Raw genomic sequence first — 19,531 nt, 5'->3', positions numbered from 1 at the left:
GATGGTTTTTTCTGCATTGATTCACATTCTGATGTCATTTAATATTGAGTGGTTATTAGTTTTGTAAAATATATTGTTAATGCATTCGATATATATTTCTTTATATCACTTGAACTTCATTTATTTCTATATATTCTTTTTGTAGTGGTGTCACATTAAGGATAGTTTATCCCGTTTGCGGGTCATTTTTATCACTGAGCACTAATATGTTGACACATTTTGCACAATTAAGTATGAATTTTTATTTATGATTAGGATTTGGTTTATATAGCGCTTCACTATTTTATGTATGTTTAAATCCCAGCAAGCATTCACCCAATATAAATCTGCTTTCTTCACATACAATTCTTCCCTCCATGTTGCCAAACAAGACGACTTTGTCACTATCATCAATACCTTGTCATCCAGTCCTGGTCATCTCTTCTCTCCTGGTTCTCCTCCTACCTATCACAGCGCTCCTTCAGCGTTACCTATAACTCTCTCTCCCCCTCTCCACTCCCTCTCTCTATAGGGGTCCCTCAAGGTTCTGTCCTTGGACCCCTTCTCTTCTCCATCTACACCTCCTCCCTTGGTCACTTGATAAACTCCCATGGCTTTAAGTACCATCTCTATGCTGATGACACAAATCTATCTTTCTACCCCTCACCTCACCCCTTCAGTCTCCTCCTCACCTCACCCCTTCAGTCTCCTCCTCACCTCACCCCTTCAGTCTCTTCCTCACCTCGCCCCTTCAGTCTCCTCCTCACCTCACCCCTTCAGTCTCCTCCTCACCTCACCCCTTCAGTCTCCTCTCGCATTACTAACCTACTAAGTGACATATCGGCATGGATGTCACTCCACTTCCTCAAACTCAATCTTTCCAAAACTGAGTTCTTAGTATTCCCCCCAGCCTGTGCCCCCTCCCCTGACTTCTCCATCAAAAGTAATAATACACCCATCAGTCCCTCCCCTCATGCCAGGGTACTAGGTGTAATCCTAGACTCCCATCTGTCCTTTCACCGCCAAATCCAATCGCTGTCCAAATCTTGTAGACTTCACCTCCGCAACATCTCCAAGATACGACCGTTCCTAACCTCGGAAACCACTAAGCAACTTATTCACTCCCTTGTTATATCTCGCCTTGACTATTGTAACTCCCTCCTCATTGGCCGACCTCATCGCAGGCTATCCCCTCTTCAGTCTATCATGAATGCTGCTGCCAGACTCATCCACCTTACTAACCGTTCTCAGTGTCCTCCCACCCCTCTCTGCCAATCCCTCCACTGGCCTCCATTCAGTGTCCTCCACCCCTCTCTGCCAATCTCTCCACTGGCCTCCATTCAATGTCCTCCCCTCTCTGCCAATCCCTTCACTGGTCTCCATTCAGTGTCCTCCACCCCTCTCTGCCAATCCTTCTCCCCAATTCCACTTAGTGTCCTCCACTCCTCTCTGCCAATCCCTCCACTGGCCTCCATTCAGTGTCCTCCACTCCTCTCTGCCAATCCCTCCACTGGCTTCCCATTGCCCAACAGATAAAATTCAAAACACTAACAATAACACCGATCTTGTCTCCAAATATCACCCAAACCGTCCTCTCCGCTCCTTGCATGACCTCCTGCTCTTTAGCTCCCTTGTCTCCTCCTCCCATGCTCAGCTCCAAGACTTTTCCAGAGCTTCACCCATCCTCTGGAACTCTCTACCCCATTTTATCAGACTATCGCCTGCTCTGCTCACTTTTAGGCTATCTCTGAAAACCGATCTCTTCAGGGAAGCCTATCCTGCCCTCAGCTAATACTGGAATCTTCTACTCCTCCTACCAGTCCATCCCCGACAGTTACTACCTTTTGTACCACTAGCGCCTCCCTCTTAGATTGTAAGCTCCAAGGATCAGGACCCTCCAAACCCTCTTGTATTGAACTGTATTGTTGCTGTATTGTCTCCCAATACATTGTAAAGCGCTGAGCAAACTGTTGGCGCCATAAATCCTGTATAATAATAATAATAAAAATGTCCTGAAAGCATATTTCTCCATAATGATCCCAGTCTCAGATATTCATCCTACAATGTGATCAATAAAGTCTCCGGAGAACACGGAGATCTGAGAAATATGATGTGTCCTGGCAAAGCCCAAAGACAAAGTTCATCTTTCATGTTTGGAGAAATGGGGTGCACCTGGGAGCAATGTACAGAAACCTCACAGAGCGCCCCCCCCCCAAAGCTCCTCCTCCCAATGTCCCTCCATCCAGAGTCAGAGAATCCTATGACATCACACTGACCTCACAGCTCCTCCTCCCAATGTCCCTCCATCCAGAGTCAGAGAATCCTATGACATCACACTGACCTCACAGCTCCTCCTCCCAATGTCCCTCCATCCAGAGTCTATATGTCCTATGACATCACACTGACCTCACAGCTCCTCCCCCCAATGTCCCTCCATCCAGAGTCAGAGAATCCTATGACATCACACTGACCTCACAGCTCCTCCTCCCAATGTCCCTCCATCCAGAGTCAGAGAATCCTATGACATCACACTGACCTCACAGCTCCTCCTCCCAATGTTCCTCCATCCAGAGTCAGAGAATCCTATGACATCACACTGACCTCACAGCTCCTCCTCCCAATGTCCCTCCATCCAGAGTCAGAGAATCCTATGACATCACACTGACCTCACAGCTCCTCCCCCCAATGTCCCTCCATCCAGAGTCAGAGAATCCTATGACATCACACTGACCTCACAGCTCCTCCTCCCAATGTCCCTCCATCTGGCTTTTTCCCTGATGCTCTTAGGATGTGGGGCCCCTTGGTATCCTCACATGTAAAGTGGGACTGTTGGTCCTGCGTTGTATGTAATGACATCAGAATGCTGCAACAAGCCTATACCCTGCGTAGTGTGGGGGTCCTGTGGGGGGGAATTATACCTCAGCCTGAAGTGGGGCTCTAGTAAAATGGAGAGGTGAGGAGGATTCTGGGAATATCATTTGATGTGACTCTTTGTGTTCAGATGTAGAGTTTTCCTCCTGTGAAGTCTGGAGATCATATGACATCACATTGCCTCCACCTCCCTCCCTGATAGAAGAGAGAAAGAAGAAGAAGATTCTAGAAGTCACCAGAGAGATCACTGAGCTGCTGACAGGAGAGGTGAGCGGTGCCGGGAATTCTGGGACATTCTCCAGTAACAGACAAGGGATGTGTCTGGATGGTGACTGTATCATTGTGTGTGTCAGGTTCCTATAAGGTGTCAGGGTGTCACTGTCTATTTCTCCATGGAGGAGTGGGAGTATTTAGAAGGACACAAGGATCTCTACAAGGACGTCATGATGGACAATCAGCCGCCCCTCACATCACCGGGTAAGAGGAGACTTTATTGTAAAGGAGAGAGCAGTACGGAGGATCCACCTAGATCCCCCATCATCTGATAAACACATAGAAACAATGGATTCAGTCAGTGTGTGTGTTTCCTACAGATGGATCCAGTCATGGGAACCCACCAGAGAGATGTCCCCGTCCTCTGTATTCCCGGGATTCCACACAGGAAGGTCACACCATCCCTCACCATCATCAGGTAGATGATGACAATTATTGGTAGTTGTGATTTATACACAGCATGTTTGTTACAATGAATGTTTTATTATATCTTTCAGAGTGGAATCCTCGGGGATGAGAATATTGATGTTAAAGAAGAGTATAAAGAGGAGGATGAGGAGTATGGAGTGATGGAGGAGTTTTCAGAAGGACACAAGGATATGATGGAGCCACCTAATACCAGGAACCCACCAGAGAGATGTCCCCGTCCTCTGTATTCCCGGGATTCCACACAGGAAGGTCACACCATCCCTCACCATCATCAGGTAGATGAGGAACAATCACTGATAGTATCATTAGGATCTGTACATTATCTGCATTGTTACCATTGATGTCATTTTTATTATATATTCAGAGTGGAAACCTGAGAGATCCTAAAGTTGAGGTTAAAGAAGAGATAAAAGATGAGGATGGGGGGATGGAGGAGTCAGAGCTTCTAAAAGAACACAAAGATCTGTACCAGGACACCATGGTGGAGTCATCCAGCTACAGGAACCCACCAGAGAGATGTCCCCGTCCTCTGTATTCCTGGGATTCCACACAAGAAGGTCACACCATCCCTCACTATTACAAGGTTGGTGGGATGGAGAATCTAGAACATGGACTTGTAGAGACTATGGGCTCCAATCACAAAGCGGTATCTTCCCGTATCCCAGTATGTAGTAAGATGCTGCATTCTGTTTTTTAGTAGTGAATCCTGCGGGTAATTTACCACTGGTGTCCATAGCAACACTTGTAAATAGCTTGTTGTTAAGGAAAAGGCAGCCGCCAGTGTCCCCAACAACCAGTAAACAAGGAGCGGATGGCCGACAGGTTCTCCGCTGATGGCTGTGACAGGTCTGGTATGAATTTTGAGGGGAACCCGATGCCAAAATTATAAAAATAATGGCGTGGGGTCCCCTCCAAAATCAATACCAGACCCTTAGTGAGTGCCCACCTTCCTCCTGAACCATATCAGACCACATACCCTGAACATGAGGTGGGTGCTTCAGGGCAGGTGCGCTCTGCCTCCCCAAAAACACCTTGTCCCCATGTCGATGGGGACAAGGGTTCCTTCCCCACAACCCTGGGCAGTGGGTGTGGGTGGGGGGCTTATTGGAATCTAGAAGCCACCTTTAACAAGGAGGCCCCCAGATCCAGGCCCCCCCACTATGTGAATGAGTATAGAGTACATAGTACCCCTATTCATTCACCAAAAAAAAAATGTAGTTTAAGAAAACACTGGAAGTAATTTTTCACAAAACAAAAATAAAGAAAAATGTCCCCCTGATGTAGATCCATCGATGATCCAATCACAATACTCGCTGTCATCGCTGACTGGAAGAAAAAACAAAGCTCCACTCCTGCCATCTGACAGCTCCGCTGCCTCCCATTTCTAAATAAACTAAGGACCTGTGACATCACTGGGTGGCCTTGCCCTCTTGTGACATCACCAATATAACATGCCCCGGTCAGTGACATCACCAATACAACATGCCCCGGTCAGTGACGTCACCAATACAACATGCCCCGGTCAGTGACGTCACCAATACAACATGCCCCGGTCAGTGACATCACCAATACAACATGCCCCGGTCAGTGACATCACCAATACAACATGCCCCGGTCAGTGACATGACCAATACAACATGCCCCGGTCAGTGACATGACCAATACAACATGCCCCGGTCAGTGACGTCACCAATACAACATGCCCCGGTCAGTGACATCACCAATACAACATGCCCCGGTCAGTGACATCACCGAGTGGCACCGTCCCTTAGTATATTTAGTGGCAGGAGGCAGCAGAGCTGTCAGACAGAGGGGAGTCTTCATTGGGAGCGGAGCTTTTCTTTCCGAGTCAGCGGTGACAGCGAGCATCGTGATTGATGATGGATCTACACCGGGGGGACATTTTGCTTTAGTTTTGCTTTTTTAATAAAGGACTTGTCAAAAACTGCCTGCTGTCTTTAACAGAATACTTTTTTGGGGGTGAATAATTAGGGGTACCATGTACACCATACTCATTCACATGGGGTGAGGGATCTGAGGGCCCCCTTGTTACATTTTGTAAGTTCTCTGCCTGCAAACCCCCACAGCCACTAGCCTGGGTTGTGGGGAAAAATCGCTTGTCCCCATCAACATGGACAAGGTGCTCTGGGGGAGCAAAGCCCCCCTGCCCCAGAGCATCCACTGCATGTTAAGGGCACGTGGCCTGGTATGTTTAAGGATGGGGGGTCGCTTGCACTCCCCCCCATTCCTGACCTGCTGGGCTGCATGCTCAGATAGGGGTCTGGTATGTATTTCTTTCATTTTGGCAAGGGGTCCCCCTCAAAATCCATACTAGACCCCCCAAAGGGGGGGACCCCACGCCATTTTCTTAATATTTCATTGCCGGTAATTCTTTTTTTTTAGATTTATCGATTGGTTAGGACGTGGTGGCCGCTCGCTCCCTAACAACCATGTTGTTTACTGGTTGTTAAGGATGCCAGCGGCCGCCCACTCTTTACCAAGCAGTACACATTTCCTGAATGCCGCATGTCTCCACCACTAATTAATGACCGCATGCATTTCATTCTTTATTTCCTTCTGTGAATGTAACGCCTGTTCATGCCGTATTTACTGAGCGTGTTCAGTGTTTGTGGTCAATACCGCAACACGGGATAGGAAATGGACAGTTTCAGGATGGCATGCGGTATTTAGGGGAAATGTACCCACATATCACATGTGATCTGCTTCTGTGAAGGGAGACAATGTGTGGATTTTGTGTGTGATGTCACAATCATAAATCTTACATTTTACAGATGATATTTTCTCTCATTTCCTTGATTTAGAGTGGAGATCCAATCGATATAGAATTTGAGGTGAAAGCAGAAGAAGAAGAGGCGTATGTGAGGGATGATCAGCAGTCTATGGAGGAGGATGGAATAACGGGGACATTTATAGAGGAGGACACTCCTACAGAGATCAGCACAGGTGGGTCATGAACACTAAATCCATTCCTCCACCCATACTGCTCACTGATTGGTCCAGAGTAGGGCGGGGACTGGGTGATATCAGCCTGTAATCCCCTGGTCACTTTCCTGAGCTGTGTTCCCCGTCCTGTATTCCTGGATTTCTCTCGGATAATCTTCCTTCTCTGTGCTGCAGACACAATTTATGTCTCTAGACTGGATTTATGGAGGTTCTGGGGTTCAGCTGGCAGCAAAATGTTCATTTCACCATAAGCGTTACTAGACCTAGGCACCTGGGGTGTGTGCTTTGGGTCTTCTGCCCCATGCCCGGGTCTAGTAAGATCTCTGACCGATCATTTCTCCCAGGGTTCCTTGCTCTGTGGTCTGCTGGCTGTGCCGGGTGGAGGGATATGTCTGTAGTGTCTCAGACCCAAGTCACTGAGTGCAGTCTCAGGAGATGGGAGGCAGCGGTGTGGGATCTCTGCAACTTGTCTACAGTAAACAATTAATGTTCCACTTAATACTGAATACCAATATTATGAGTCCTGACCCTTACACTGTATATTGTACATTACATACTCCTGACCCCTGCACTATATACTCTATGTTGTACATTACATACTCCTGACCCCTGCACTATATACTCTATGTTGTACATTACATACTCCTGACCCCTGCACTATATACTCTATGTTGTACATTACATACTCCTGTCTTCTGCTCTCCACCCACTCTTATATATACACATAACATGGATTCTCTTTTGTTACACCCATTTTCTCCCAGCGGGACATAGTTGTTCTCCCCCATCCTCACTCTCTGACCTCTGGTGATGCTCAGCCAGTCCTGGTTTGGGGGAACCAATCAGCTCCTGTCTAGTAATCCTCTTTGTCTTTGTATTTTAGTCCATGGCCGGGAGATGAGGAAAACCTCCGAGGATTGTCTCACTTTGTCTCCAGATTGGAAAGTAGAAGATGAGGACATCACACAGTATAGTCCAGGAGAAAACCCGGCTCCCTCCAATGTCCATCCGGCACCACCCAGTGTAGATGGACCATCGGATTCCTCGTATCCTGAGGAACCTCAGACTGTGCGGGACCGGGCCGGCCTTCCAACAGGGAAGAGCTTCTCCTGTACTGAGTGCGGGAAGTGTTTCCTGCGTAAATCAAAGCTTAATGTGCATAAAAGATCTCACACGGGGGAGAAGCCACATTCCTGTTCTGAGTGTGGGAAATGTTTTTTATATAAGTCCAGTCTTTACAAACATCAGAGATCTCACACGGGGGAAAAACCATATTCCTGTCCTGAGTGCGGGAAATGTTTTTTACTGAAGGAGAGGCTTAACAGACATCAGAGAACTCACACGGGGGAGAAGCCGTATTCCTGTCCTGAGTGTGGGAAATGTTTTTCACAGAAGTCGCATCTGTACACACATCACAGATCTCACACTGGGGGGAAGTATTCCTGTCCTGAGTGCAGGAAATGTTTTTTAAAGAAGTCTAGTCTGCAAAAACATCAGAGATCTCACACGGGGGAGAAGCCGTATTCCTGTCCTGAGTGTGGGAAATGTTTTTCATCAAAGTGCTATCTTTACACACATAAGAGATCTCACACGGGGGAGCAGCCATATCCCTGTTCCGAGTGCAGGAAATGTTTTTCAGACAAGGGCAGTCTTCACACACATCAGCGCTCTCATCATCATGGGGAGCAGCCGTATTCTTGTCTTGAGTGCGGGAAATGTTTTTCAACGGAGTCCCATATTTACATACATCAGAGATTGCACACAATGGTGCAGCCGTATCACTGTTCCGAGTGCGGGAAATGTTTTTCAGACAAGTCCAACCTTTCCACACATCAGAGATCTCACACAGGGGAGAAGCAGTATTCCTGTCCTGAGTGCGGGAAATGTTTTTTACAGAAGTCCAGTCTTTCCACACATCAGAGATCTCACACAGGGGAGAAGCCGTATTCCTGTCCCGAGTGCAGGAAATGTTTTTCAAAGAAGTCCAATCTTTACGTACATCAGAGATCTCACACAGGGGAGAAGCCGTATTCTTGCCCTGAGTGCGGGAAATGTTTTTCAGAGAAGTCCGGTCTTCACACACATCAGAGATCTCACACAGGGGAGAAGCCGTATTCCTGTCCTGAGTGCAGGAAATGTTTTTCATTGAAGTCCAATCTTTACTCACATCAGAGATCTCACACGGGGGAGAAGCCGTATTCCTGTCCTGAGTGCGGGAAATATTTTTCACTGAAGTCCAGTCTTTACACACATCAAAGATCTCACACAGGGGAGAAGCCGTATTCCTGTCCCGAGTGCGGGAAATGTTTTTCAAAGAAGTCCTATCTTTACTCACATCAGAGATCTCACACAGGGGAGAAGCCGTATTCCTGTCCTGAGTGCGGGAAATGTTTTTCACAGAAGTCCAGTCTTTACAGACATCAGAGATCTCAAACAGAGAAGCCACTTTCCTGTCCTGAGTGAGAGAAATGTTCTTCACTGAAGTCCTGTTTTCATGTACATCAGGGATCCCACACAACCCTGGAGGTGTATTAGTGCCTTGAGTGTGGGAAATGTCTTCTAGATGAATGTTGCTGGACATCCCAGCTCTCATGTGGGGAAGAAGCACACCCTGATATACACCTCAGATATACTCCATGGCTGATCTTCATCATGGAACAAACAGTTCCTAAGGAGATCAGAGGTCCCCAAGAATAAAAATGGAGTCCTGACCTAGAGCACTGGGCTGACTTTTCATTGGGGTGCAGCCTTTATACTAGAGATGGTTTGCACCTACATGGAAGGGGGTCTGCTGTGCTGGGGGAGGGGTTTATGGGAAGGCTGGAGGAGTATATAAACTAGGATGGAGGGGGAGGGAGAATTCAATTATAACGGGGTAGACAGATCAGACGGGTCAGTACTTATTGGGGGGTGGAATGGGGAAAGATGGGGGGAGGGCTATGGCAGATGGTACGAAGGTTCCCATGTTACAAACAACCAGTGGAATTGGTACCATCTGTATGAAAATAAAAAATACACAAAATCCGTGTGAACAAGGTGTCAGTGAATGAAAAAAGGCGTCAGTGAATGGACAAGGCGTCGGTGAATGGACAAGGTGTTAGTGAATGAAAAAAGGCGTCAGTGAATGGACAAGGTGTCAGTGAATGAAAAAAGGCGTCAGTGAATGGACAAGGTATCCGTGAATGAACAAGGTGTCAGTGAATGAACGAAGCGTCAGTGAATGGACAAGGTGTCGATGAATGGACAACGTGTCGGTGAATGAACAAGGTGTCGGTGAATGGACAAGGTATCCGTAAATGGACAAGGTGTCAGTGAATGAACAAGGCGTCAGTGAATGGACAAGGTGTCGGCGAGTGAACAAGGTATCCGTGAATGAACAAGGTGTTAGTGAATGGACAAAGCGTCGGTGAATGGACAAGGTGTCGGTGAGTGAACAAGGTGTCAGTGAATGGACAAGGTGTCGGTGAATGAACAAGGTGGCGGTGAATGGACAAGGTGTCGGAGAATGAACAAGGTGTCAGTGAATGAAAGTGTTTGTTCCCCAATACCAGAAGTGTGCCCAGCACAATAGGTGAGTTGGAAGGTTTGGTGCATGAAGAGAACTAGGATTGAATTGGTATTGCTGAATCTTGGCTTCATTCCTCACATGACTGGGCCATTCATATTCCTGGCTAGGTTCTCTTTCGGAGAGACGGGGGAAATAGGAAGGGTGGTGGTGTCTGTCTCTATGTGAGAAGTGATCTCAGAGCGAGTGTGAAAGAGGACCTAGTTGATGGAGAGTGTGATGAGGCTGAAGTATTATGGGTGGAACTGCACATGGGGGGCGGTACTACAAAGGTCATCATTGGAGTTTGTTATAGGCCTCCCAGTGTTAATGAGGAGGTGGAGACTCAGCTCCTCGCACAGATGGAAAGGGCTGGGACAGTGATGATAATAATGGGGGATGGTAACGACCCGGAAAGTGACTGGAGTAATGGTACTGCGGGTGTAAACACAAAACAACCCCTCCTGCCCTCTATGGCCCAGAACAAGGGTGGATAGATGGACCCGGAACTTGAAGAAATTCCCCACCAAGGCATCAAAGGTTGTGCGGCTCTAAACAAGGCTGGGGAAGCCCCACCAATACTGTAAAGCGAAACAAAAAGCGCACCAACCTTGCGCATTACCTCAGTAAAATGTGATTTTATTGGATGTGAAAATATCCTCACAAACAGAGAAGTATAAGAAGCGTGTAAAGTCCTTAGTGAGACTTGACCAATCAGAGACCAGCCGAGTCTAAACACGAGGGAAGGTTCTCAGAGTCAGGCTGACGCGTTTCGAAGGCAGTCCCTTCTTCATCAGAGCTGACTTGGCAATGACAATCCTCTTCTATATATACCCTGGGACAGAGGTTGGACCCTCCCACTTGGGTTGGGCAGTCCCGGGAAAGGAGGCGGGACAAAGGTGACATCACAACATGCTCACACAAGCAACAATACATTACACATCAAGAGGTATAGTAAGAGACATTAGAAACATTCACCGGCATTAAAGCTGTAAGAAACGCAGGGCAGTGTAATATATACATGAGGAGGTCATATAGTCTGTGTATATATATATATATCCCCATATAATAAATAATGACATATTGGGAATGCTGCATTGGGGTTCATGGGGATAATATTGTTGGATCAGCAGAATGTATAATGAGAGATGAGTTAGTAATGGCAGCACACTGTACACACGTGACACATAATTACACACATGGATCCTCTTCATGGTCCTACATGTTAACCCCTTCCCAGCCAGTGTCATTAGTCCAGTGGCAGTGTATGGGATTATCAGTGATCCCTCCACTAGGGGACGGCCCACAGTACATATACTGCCACAAAGCGGCCCCTGTGCGCAGGATCACGTTTATAACCGGCATCCTGTTTACTTGCTAGGGGCCGTGTGCAGCATGCAACCGTCCTACCTGCGGCACCGATCGTGGCCACGGGTGTCAATCATCAGGACCCGGCCAGTGATTACATTGGCAGGGAGGAAGGCTGCTTTGTTTTCAATCCTCCCTGTCAGTTTCCAGCACACTGTTCTGGAGAGCAGCTTTCAGATTTCCTGATCAGTGTGTTCCTGTGAAGAACACCCCCCCCACCCACTAATAAAACACTCCCCTCACACAGTTAACCCTTTGATTGCCTAAACATGTTGACCCCTTCCTCCCAATGCCATTAGTACAGTGTCAGTGCTTTTTTTTTTTTGCACTGATCACTGTATTGATGTCACTGGGGATGTCAGTGATCACAAGTCAGTTCCCCCCCCCCCAGTGTCAGAATGTCCGTCGCAGTCCCGCCATAAGTCGCTGATTGCCGCCATAAGTCGCTGATCGCAGCTATTGTTATTATTAAAATGTGAAAAAATCCAGTATCTATACCGCCATTTGTAAACACTATAACTTTCACGTAAACCAATTAATTTACACGTATTGGGATTTTTTTTTAGCAAAGACAAGGAGCAGAATACATTTTGGACAAAATTTATGACAAAATTTGATTTTTACATTTTTTTACTAGACATGTTTTATAGCAAAAAGTCCAAAATATTGTTTTTTTTCTCAAAATAGACCTTTTTTTTCATAGTGCAAAAAATAAAAACAGCACAGGCAATAGAATACCACCAAAATAAAGCTCAATTTGTCAGGAAAAAATGACGTAAATTTCATTTTGGTGCAGCGTTGCATGACTGCGCAATTGTCAGTTAAAGAAATGCAGCGCTGTAACAAACCGCTTCCTGACCGCCCTATAGCAGAAATACTGCTACAGGCAGCACAGGTGTGCAAAAAGTCACATATATATACGTGATTCGCGCTTCTGTGGTTTTCACGCCCCTCCCAGATAGCTTCAGATTGCCCGTCAATACGCCAGTAATCACATTTAACCCCTTGATTGCCAGGAAGACGCTCATACACAATAAACCTCCATTGCTAGTATAGTGTCTGAACGGATCTATATATGATCAGATCAGCACTATACCAGCGTCCACATTAGTATAGTGTCCCCAAAAACGCAGCGTTAGCTGGATCAGCCCCGGCACCTGCCAGCACCTGCATTTAGCCCCTACGCTTACCCCCCCTTCTCCCCCAGCAAGTGCAGTGTCAGTAGGTCACCATCACTGATACATTGCACACAAAACCACACTGTTGGCAGAATCAGGCCTGATCTCTGTTATCACTTGCCGGTAAAATTTGATGACTCTCATATGCAGCAGAGTGCCAGTACTAGTGCCACGCTACCTTTTGGTTAACTGGTGAGCACCAGCGGCCTAGTACATCCTGGTCTTTCACATACCAGCACTTCAGTATCACTTGGTGACGTGGCAAGTCTCATAAGTGCAGTACAAGCTGGTGTGGTGGTGAGCACAAATATTGTCCCGCAGCCACCAAGAATTTACAGACAGACCCGTAGAATCCCAAGTATCCTTCCAGATGTGCTTGCAAATCCCGATTGCAGCACCTGTACTTCCCCCTTTTACTGCCCAACCCAGAATTCAGGTGGAAACAGCAAATTTAACTCCTCCCCTTGATTTTTTGGAGCTGTTTTTCACAGAATATCTGTATGCATTGATTGTGGATCAAAGCTATTTTAATGCACAACAATTTATCGCCACCAACCCAAATTCAAACCTTGCCAGACCATTCGCATGGAAACCCATTACGGTTTCCGAATTAAAAATTTTTTTGGGCCTAACCCCTAACATGGGCAATACTAAAAGAAATGAATTGCAGTTGTATTGGTCCGCAGACCCGATTCATCATATGCCGTGTTCTCTGCTGCCATGGCCAGGCATAGATATGAGAGTATAATGTATTTTATGCATTTCAACAACAATACACTCTGTCATCCTTGGGGTGACCCTGAATTTGACCGGCTCTACAAAATTCAGCCCCTCATAAATCACCTCAACCAAAAATTTGCAGATGTCTATACTCCCCAGCAAACATCTGCGTTGATGAGTCCCTCATTCATTTTTCTGGCCGCCTTGCATTCAAACAATTTCTCCCCAGCAAGCGTGGCAGATATGGGGTCAAGATGTAGAAGACCTGTGAGAGGACAACAGGCTATACTTATAAGTTTTAGATTTATGAGGGAAAAGATAGTCACGTGGAGCCCCCTGGATGCCCAGACTACATGGGGAGCAGTGACAAGATAGTTTGGGACTCGGTGTCATCATTTTTCCATATGGGGTACCACTTATACGTGGACAATTTTTATTCAAGTGTGCCACTATTTAGACATTTGTACAATCTTGGAATTGAGGCATGTGGCACCGTGTGACCTAATGTGTGCCCACCATTAGAAGTGGGTGGATTCAGGGTGGTATATTCTAATGGTGGGCATACCACACACTTTTTCTGCCAGAGATTTCTTCTTTTTTTTATTCAGCCCACACTCTACATACAAAAAAAAAAAGAACATATCATATATACCCAACAAGGACCAGCAACGTACTGGTACATCACTGTACTTTGAATGGTTATACCAGGAAAATGTCTACAGCTGCAGGCCTCATCCAGGTATCACTTTTTCACCCAGCGATTGGTTTTCATGTAAAAGCAATCCTAGTGGCTAAGTAGCTGCAGCATTTCTTTAACAAACAGCAGGATATGATGGCCCCCTCCCCCGCTGCCTTCCACGGCCTTCTCAGGCAGTCCTGTGCCATCGTGGGAACGTGAGAATGCAGCCGGTGTTTCTGCCAGCTGATCATAGAGCTGATTGGAGACCGGAATGGTGCCAATCATCTCTATAGTCTAAGAAATCGGAAGCTATGAGCATTTCATTACTTCAGTTTTGCAGGATATAAACAGCACCATTTGTAAATTGGGAAAAGCATCTGATCACCGATATTGGTTTGATTAGATAATGTAAGGGCAGAGGAGATATCCAGAGTCTGATAGATCCCAGATTTCTGAAAAAAGAATCTATGACAATGCCCATTGAAGGTATAGGGGATATTTGCATTCCCTGTTATAGCATTAAAAGTGATAAAAAAAAATGAAAGAGACAGTGTAAAAATAATTAAAAAAATCAAAATAACTTACAAAAAAAAGTACCCTCTTCCCCTCCCCCCCGCACACATGTGCACCTGTGTTCACGAGCGTTGACCCTGTGCCAGTATGGAAACAGCGGTTTCACCATGATTGTGAGGTATCACCACGAACGTCAGATGAAGGGCAATAATTCTAACACTAGACCTCCTGTAAATCTAAAATGGTAGCTTGTAAAGGTTTTTAAAGCATTACCTATGGATATTAAAAATGTTTGCAGTTTGTCGCCATTGCACGGGGCATGTGCAGTTTTAAAGCATGTCATGTTTGGTATCTATTTACTCAGCATATCATCATATTTTATATTTTACCAAATAATTGTACAAAATATTGTGTTTTTATGCATTAAAAGTAAAAAAACTGTATTTAAAAAAAAAATTGTGTTTGAAAAATTGCTGCACAAGTACAATGTGACATAAAAAAATTCAGTACTATGTGACATAAAAAATTGCAGCACCCACCATTTTATTCACTAGGGTGTTTGACAAACAAACTTTTTTTACACAAAATTGTCACTTAAATGATTTACTGCTCACACACGCCATTGTTATATGTGGAATTATGCCCCAAAATGCATTCTGCTACTTCTCCCGAGTATGGGGGTACCACATGTGAGAGACGTTTTGGCAGTCTAGCCAAGTACAGGACCCCAAAATCCAATAAGCACCTTCAGGCTTTTAAAGGGCTTTATTTCCTCATTACACTTCCAGACTACCTATCACAATTTCGGAGGCCCTGAAATGCCAGGATAGCACCTAACCCCCCAAATGACCCCTTTTTGGAAAGTAGACACCCCAAGGAATTTGATAAGAAGCATGGTGAGTATTTTGCAGATCTCATTTGTTGCCACAAGTTTTTGAAAATTGAAGAAAAACAACAAAAACATATGTTTTCTTTTTTAATATTTCAAAACCTTGTGAGAAAAAATGAGATCTGCAAAATACTCACCATGCCTCTTTTTTAAATTCCTTGGGGTGTCTACTTTCCAAAAGGGGTCATTTGTGGGGGTTTGGGGCTATCCTGGCATGTCAGGACCTCCGAAACTGTGATAGGTAGTGAGGAAGTGTAATGAGGAAGTTACGCACCTTCAGGCTTTCAAAGTGGTAATTGGATTTCAGGCTCCTGTATGTGGCTGGGCTCACAAAACATCTCACACATGTGGTACCCCCATACTCGGCAGAAGTAGCAGAATGTATTTTAGGGTGTAATTCCACATATACCCATGGCTTGTCCGAGAGAAATATACAATTTAATTGACAACTTTGGGTTTAAAAAAATGTAATTTTCCAAAAACTTGTGGAAAACAAAATCTTCCATGGACTCAATATGGCTCTCAGCAGATAGCTTAGGGTGTCTACTTTCCAAAAAGGGGTCATTTAGGGGTGTTTGTACTCCTCTGGTATTTTAGCACCTCAAGAAATGTGATGGGCAGTCAGAAAGTAAAAGCTGTAAATTCCATTATCTATCCCATAGATTGTAGACGCTATAACTATCACACAAAGCAATCAATATACAATATATCAATATACAATTATTGGGATTATTTTTAACCAAAAACATGTAGCAGAAAACATTTTGGCCCAAATTTATGATGAAAATTTTTTTTTTTTTTATATTTTTTTATGACAGAAATGAGAAAATGTTTTTTTTAAAAAAAAAAAATTTCAACTTTTTTTGTTTATAGCACCGAAAATAAAAAGTGCAGAGGTGATCAAATACCACTGAAAGAAAGCTCTATTTGTGTGAAAAAAAGGACGTAAATTTCATTTATTTACCATATTTCATGACCGCGCAATTGTCAGTTAAACTAGCGCAGTGCTGTATAGCAAAAAAATGTCGTAAATTCCATTATCTATCCCATAGTTTGTAGACTCTATAACTGTCACACAAAGCAATCAATATACACTTATTGGGATTTTTCACCAACACATTTTGGGCTAAATTTATGACTAACTTTGAGTTTACTATATATTTTTTATAACCAAAAGTAAAAAATGTTTTTCAAAATTTTCATTCCTTTTTTGATTGTAGTGCGAAAAATAAAAAGTGCACAGGGGATCAAATACCACCAAAAGAAAGCTCTATTTGTGTGAAAAAAGGACGTACATTTCTTTTGGGAGCAGCATTGCATGACCGCGCAATTTTCAGTTGAATTAGTGCAGTGCAGAATATCAAAAAGAGGCGCGGTGAGGAAGGGGGGTAAATCCTAAACATGTCCAGCGAAAAAAAAAAAATTTGTCATAAATTTTGGCCAAAGTGTATTCTCCTCCTTGTCTTTGCTAAAAAAAAAATCCCAATCCGTGTAAATGAATCGGTTTATGTGAAAGTTATAACATCTACAAATGGCGGGATAGATACTGGAATTGTATTTTTGTTACTAGTGTGATAGATATTTTGGGCCTACAATAATTTTTACCATCATTGTGAACTTTTGATAGAAGTCTCAGTCTCAGTTCCTGCAACTTCCCAGAACTGCACTTTCTAAGTGGACATTGACTGTATATAAGATTTCCCATGTGTTTTATCACCCCAACACCCCCATGAAGATTTCCTGTAGAGGTTTATGGCAGTATGGTCACCTGGCTGATGTAAGGAATAAGCCCCGGACCCGTCATTCCTAACACCTCCTAGAGAGTATTGTCATCCATCTTCCTGCAGGAACTGAATTCAGAGGAGGTATGATCAGCGATTGTCATCCATCTTCCTGCAGGAACTGAATTCAGAGGAGGTACGATCAGCGACTGTCATCCATCTTCCTGCGGGAACTGAATTCAGAGGAGGTATGATCAGCGCTTGTCATCCATCTTCCTTCAGGAACTGAATTCAGAGGAGGTATGATCAGTGACTGTCATCCATCTTCCTGCAGGAACTGAATTCAGAGGAGGTACAATCAGCAATTGTCATCCATCTTCCTGCGGGAACTGAATTCAGAGAAGGTATGATCAGTGACTGTCATCCATCTTCCTGCAGGAACTGAATTCAGAGGAGGTATGATCAGCGCTTGTCATCCATCTTCCTTCAGGAACTGAATTCAGAGGAGGTACGATCAGTGACTGTCATCCATCTTCCTGCGGGAACTGAATTCAGAGGAGGTACGATCAGCAATTGTCATCCATCTTCCTGCGGGAACTGAATTCAGAGGAGGTACGATCAGCGATTGTCATCCATCTTCCTGCGGGAACTGAATTCAGAGGAGGTATGATCAGCGATTGTCATCCATCTTCCTGCGAGAACTGAATTCAGAGGAGGTATGATCAGCGACAGTCATCCATCTTCCTGCAGAAACTGAATTCAGAGGAGGTACGCTCAGCGATTGTCATCCATCTTCCTGCGGGAACTGAATTCAGAGGAGGTATGATCGGCGACTGTCATCCATCTTCCTGCGGGAACTGAATTCAGAGGAGGTACACTCAGCGATTGTCATCCATCTTCCTGCGGGAACTGAATTCAGAGGAGGTATGATCGGCGACTGTCATCCATCTTCCTGCGAGAACTGAATTCAGAGGAGGTACGATCGGCGATTGTCATCCATCTTCCTGCGGGAACTGAATTCAGAGGAGGTACGCTCAGCGATTGTCATCCATCTTCCTGCGGGAACTGAATTCAGAGGCGGTACGATCAGCGACTGTCATCCGTCTTCCTGCGGGAACTGAATTCAGAGGAGGTACGATCAGCGACTGTCATCCGTCTTCCTGCGGGAACTGAATTCAGAGGAGGTACGATCAGCGATTGTCATCCATCTTCCTGCGGGAACTGAATTCAGAGGAGGTACGATCAGCGATTGTCATCCATCTTCCTGCGGGAACTGAATTCAGAGGAGGTATGATCAGCGATTGTCATCCATCTTCCTGCAGGAACTGAATTCAGAGGAGGTACGATCAGCGATTGTCATCCATCTTCCTGCAGGAACTGAATTCAGAGGAGGTATGATCAGCGATTGTCATAGAAAGGATGGCGCTCTACTTCCTGCTCTCTGTGCTTTCCATCCCCCATCAACCAATCACAATGTGTCCACAATAACCATGGAAATGATCAGATCAATGAAACGTTTGTCATAGACAGACCATCATGTGCCGATCATATACACAGACATTTGTATCACGGGAAACATACAAGACACATGTATGGAGAAAGACACGGGAAAGTCCCAATATGTGCATTCACCAATCACTCCTTCATTCCCGGTATACACACAATTCCATTGCTTCCATGTGTACACCATCAGTCAGTCTTCTAGAATTGGGACATTTTATTACCACCCACCTCTTCAGTGATCCCCCACCATGCAAGTATTATCCTCACCTACAACTGTGGGCCTAATGAGTGCTTGGAACATTTGTCCACAAAGTATTAATAATAGACCTCCAAGTGTTTGTGAAATCTCCCACCACAAATGTACTCAGCCAATCACAGGGCAGGACTCCATTTTTATTCTTCTCCTGCCATCAATGACCAACCTGGACCCACACTTCATCCATGTCTTTGGAGACCTCTGATCTCTTTATGAACTGTTTCTTCCATGATGAAGATCAGCCATGGAGTATATCTGAGGTGTATATCAGGGTGTGCTTCTTCCCCACATGAGAGCTGGGATGTCTAGCAACATTCATCTAGAAGACATTTCCCACACTCAAGGCACTAATACACCTCCAGGGTTGTGTGGGACCCCTGATGTACAGGAAGACAGGACTTCAGTGCGGAACATTTCCCTCACTCAGGAGTGGAAAGTAGCTTCTCCCTCATGTGCAAACTGTGATGTTTGTAAAGATGGGACTTCTGTGAAAAAAATTTCCCACACTCAGGACAGGAATACGGCTTCTCCCCTGTATGAGATCGCTGATGTGTATAAAGACTGTACTTCACTGAAAAAAATTTCCCGCACTCAGAACAGGAATACGGCTTCTCCCCTGTGTGAGATCTCTGATGTCTGTAAAG

General features: G+C 45.1%; 1 protein-coding gene and 1 long non-coding RNA gene across 2 annotated transcripts in view; one reads left to right on the top strand and one right to left on the bottom strand.

Annotated features, from left to right (window-relative positions):
• LOC149443011 (uncharacterized) overlaps positions 1 to 19,531 on the top strand; it is a 473,108-nt gene that overhangs the window by 226,548 nt on the left and 227,029 nt on the right. The window lies entirely within an intron of this gene.
• Positions 1 to 19,531, bottom strand: part of LOC149443013 (uncharacterized) — a 74,940-nt gene that overhangs the window by 51,301 nt on the left and 4,108 nt on the right.

The sequence above is a fragment of the Staurois parvus genome, unplaced genomic scaffold, assembly GCF_062004578.1.
Source record: "Staurois parvus isolate SC_StPar_1 unplaced genomic scaffold, SC_StPar_1.0 ptg000879l, whole genome shotgun sequence".
In the NCBI taxonomy this organism is placed as follows: Eukaryota; Metazoa; Chordata; class Amphibia; order Anura; family Ranidae; genus Staurois; species Staurois parvus.
This window is presented reverse-complemented; position numbering and strand designations above follow the sequence as displayed.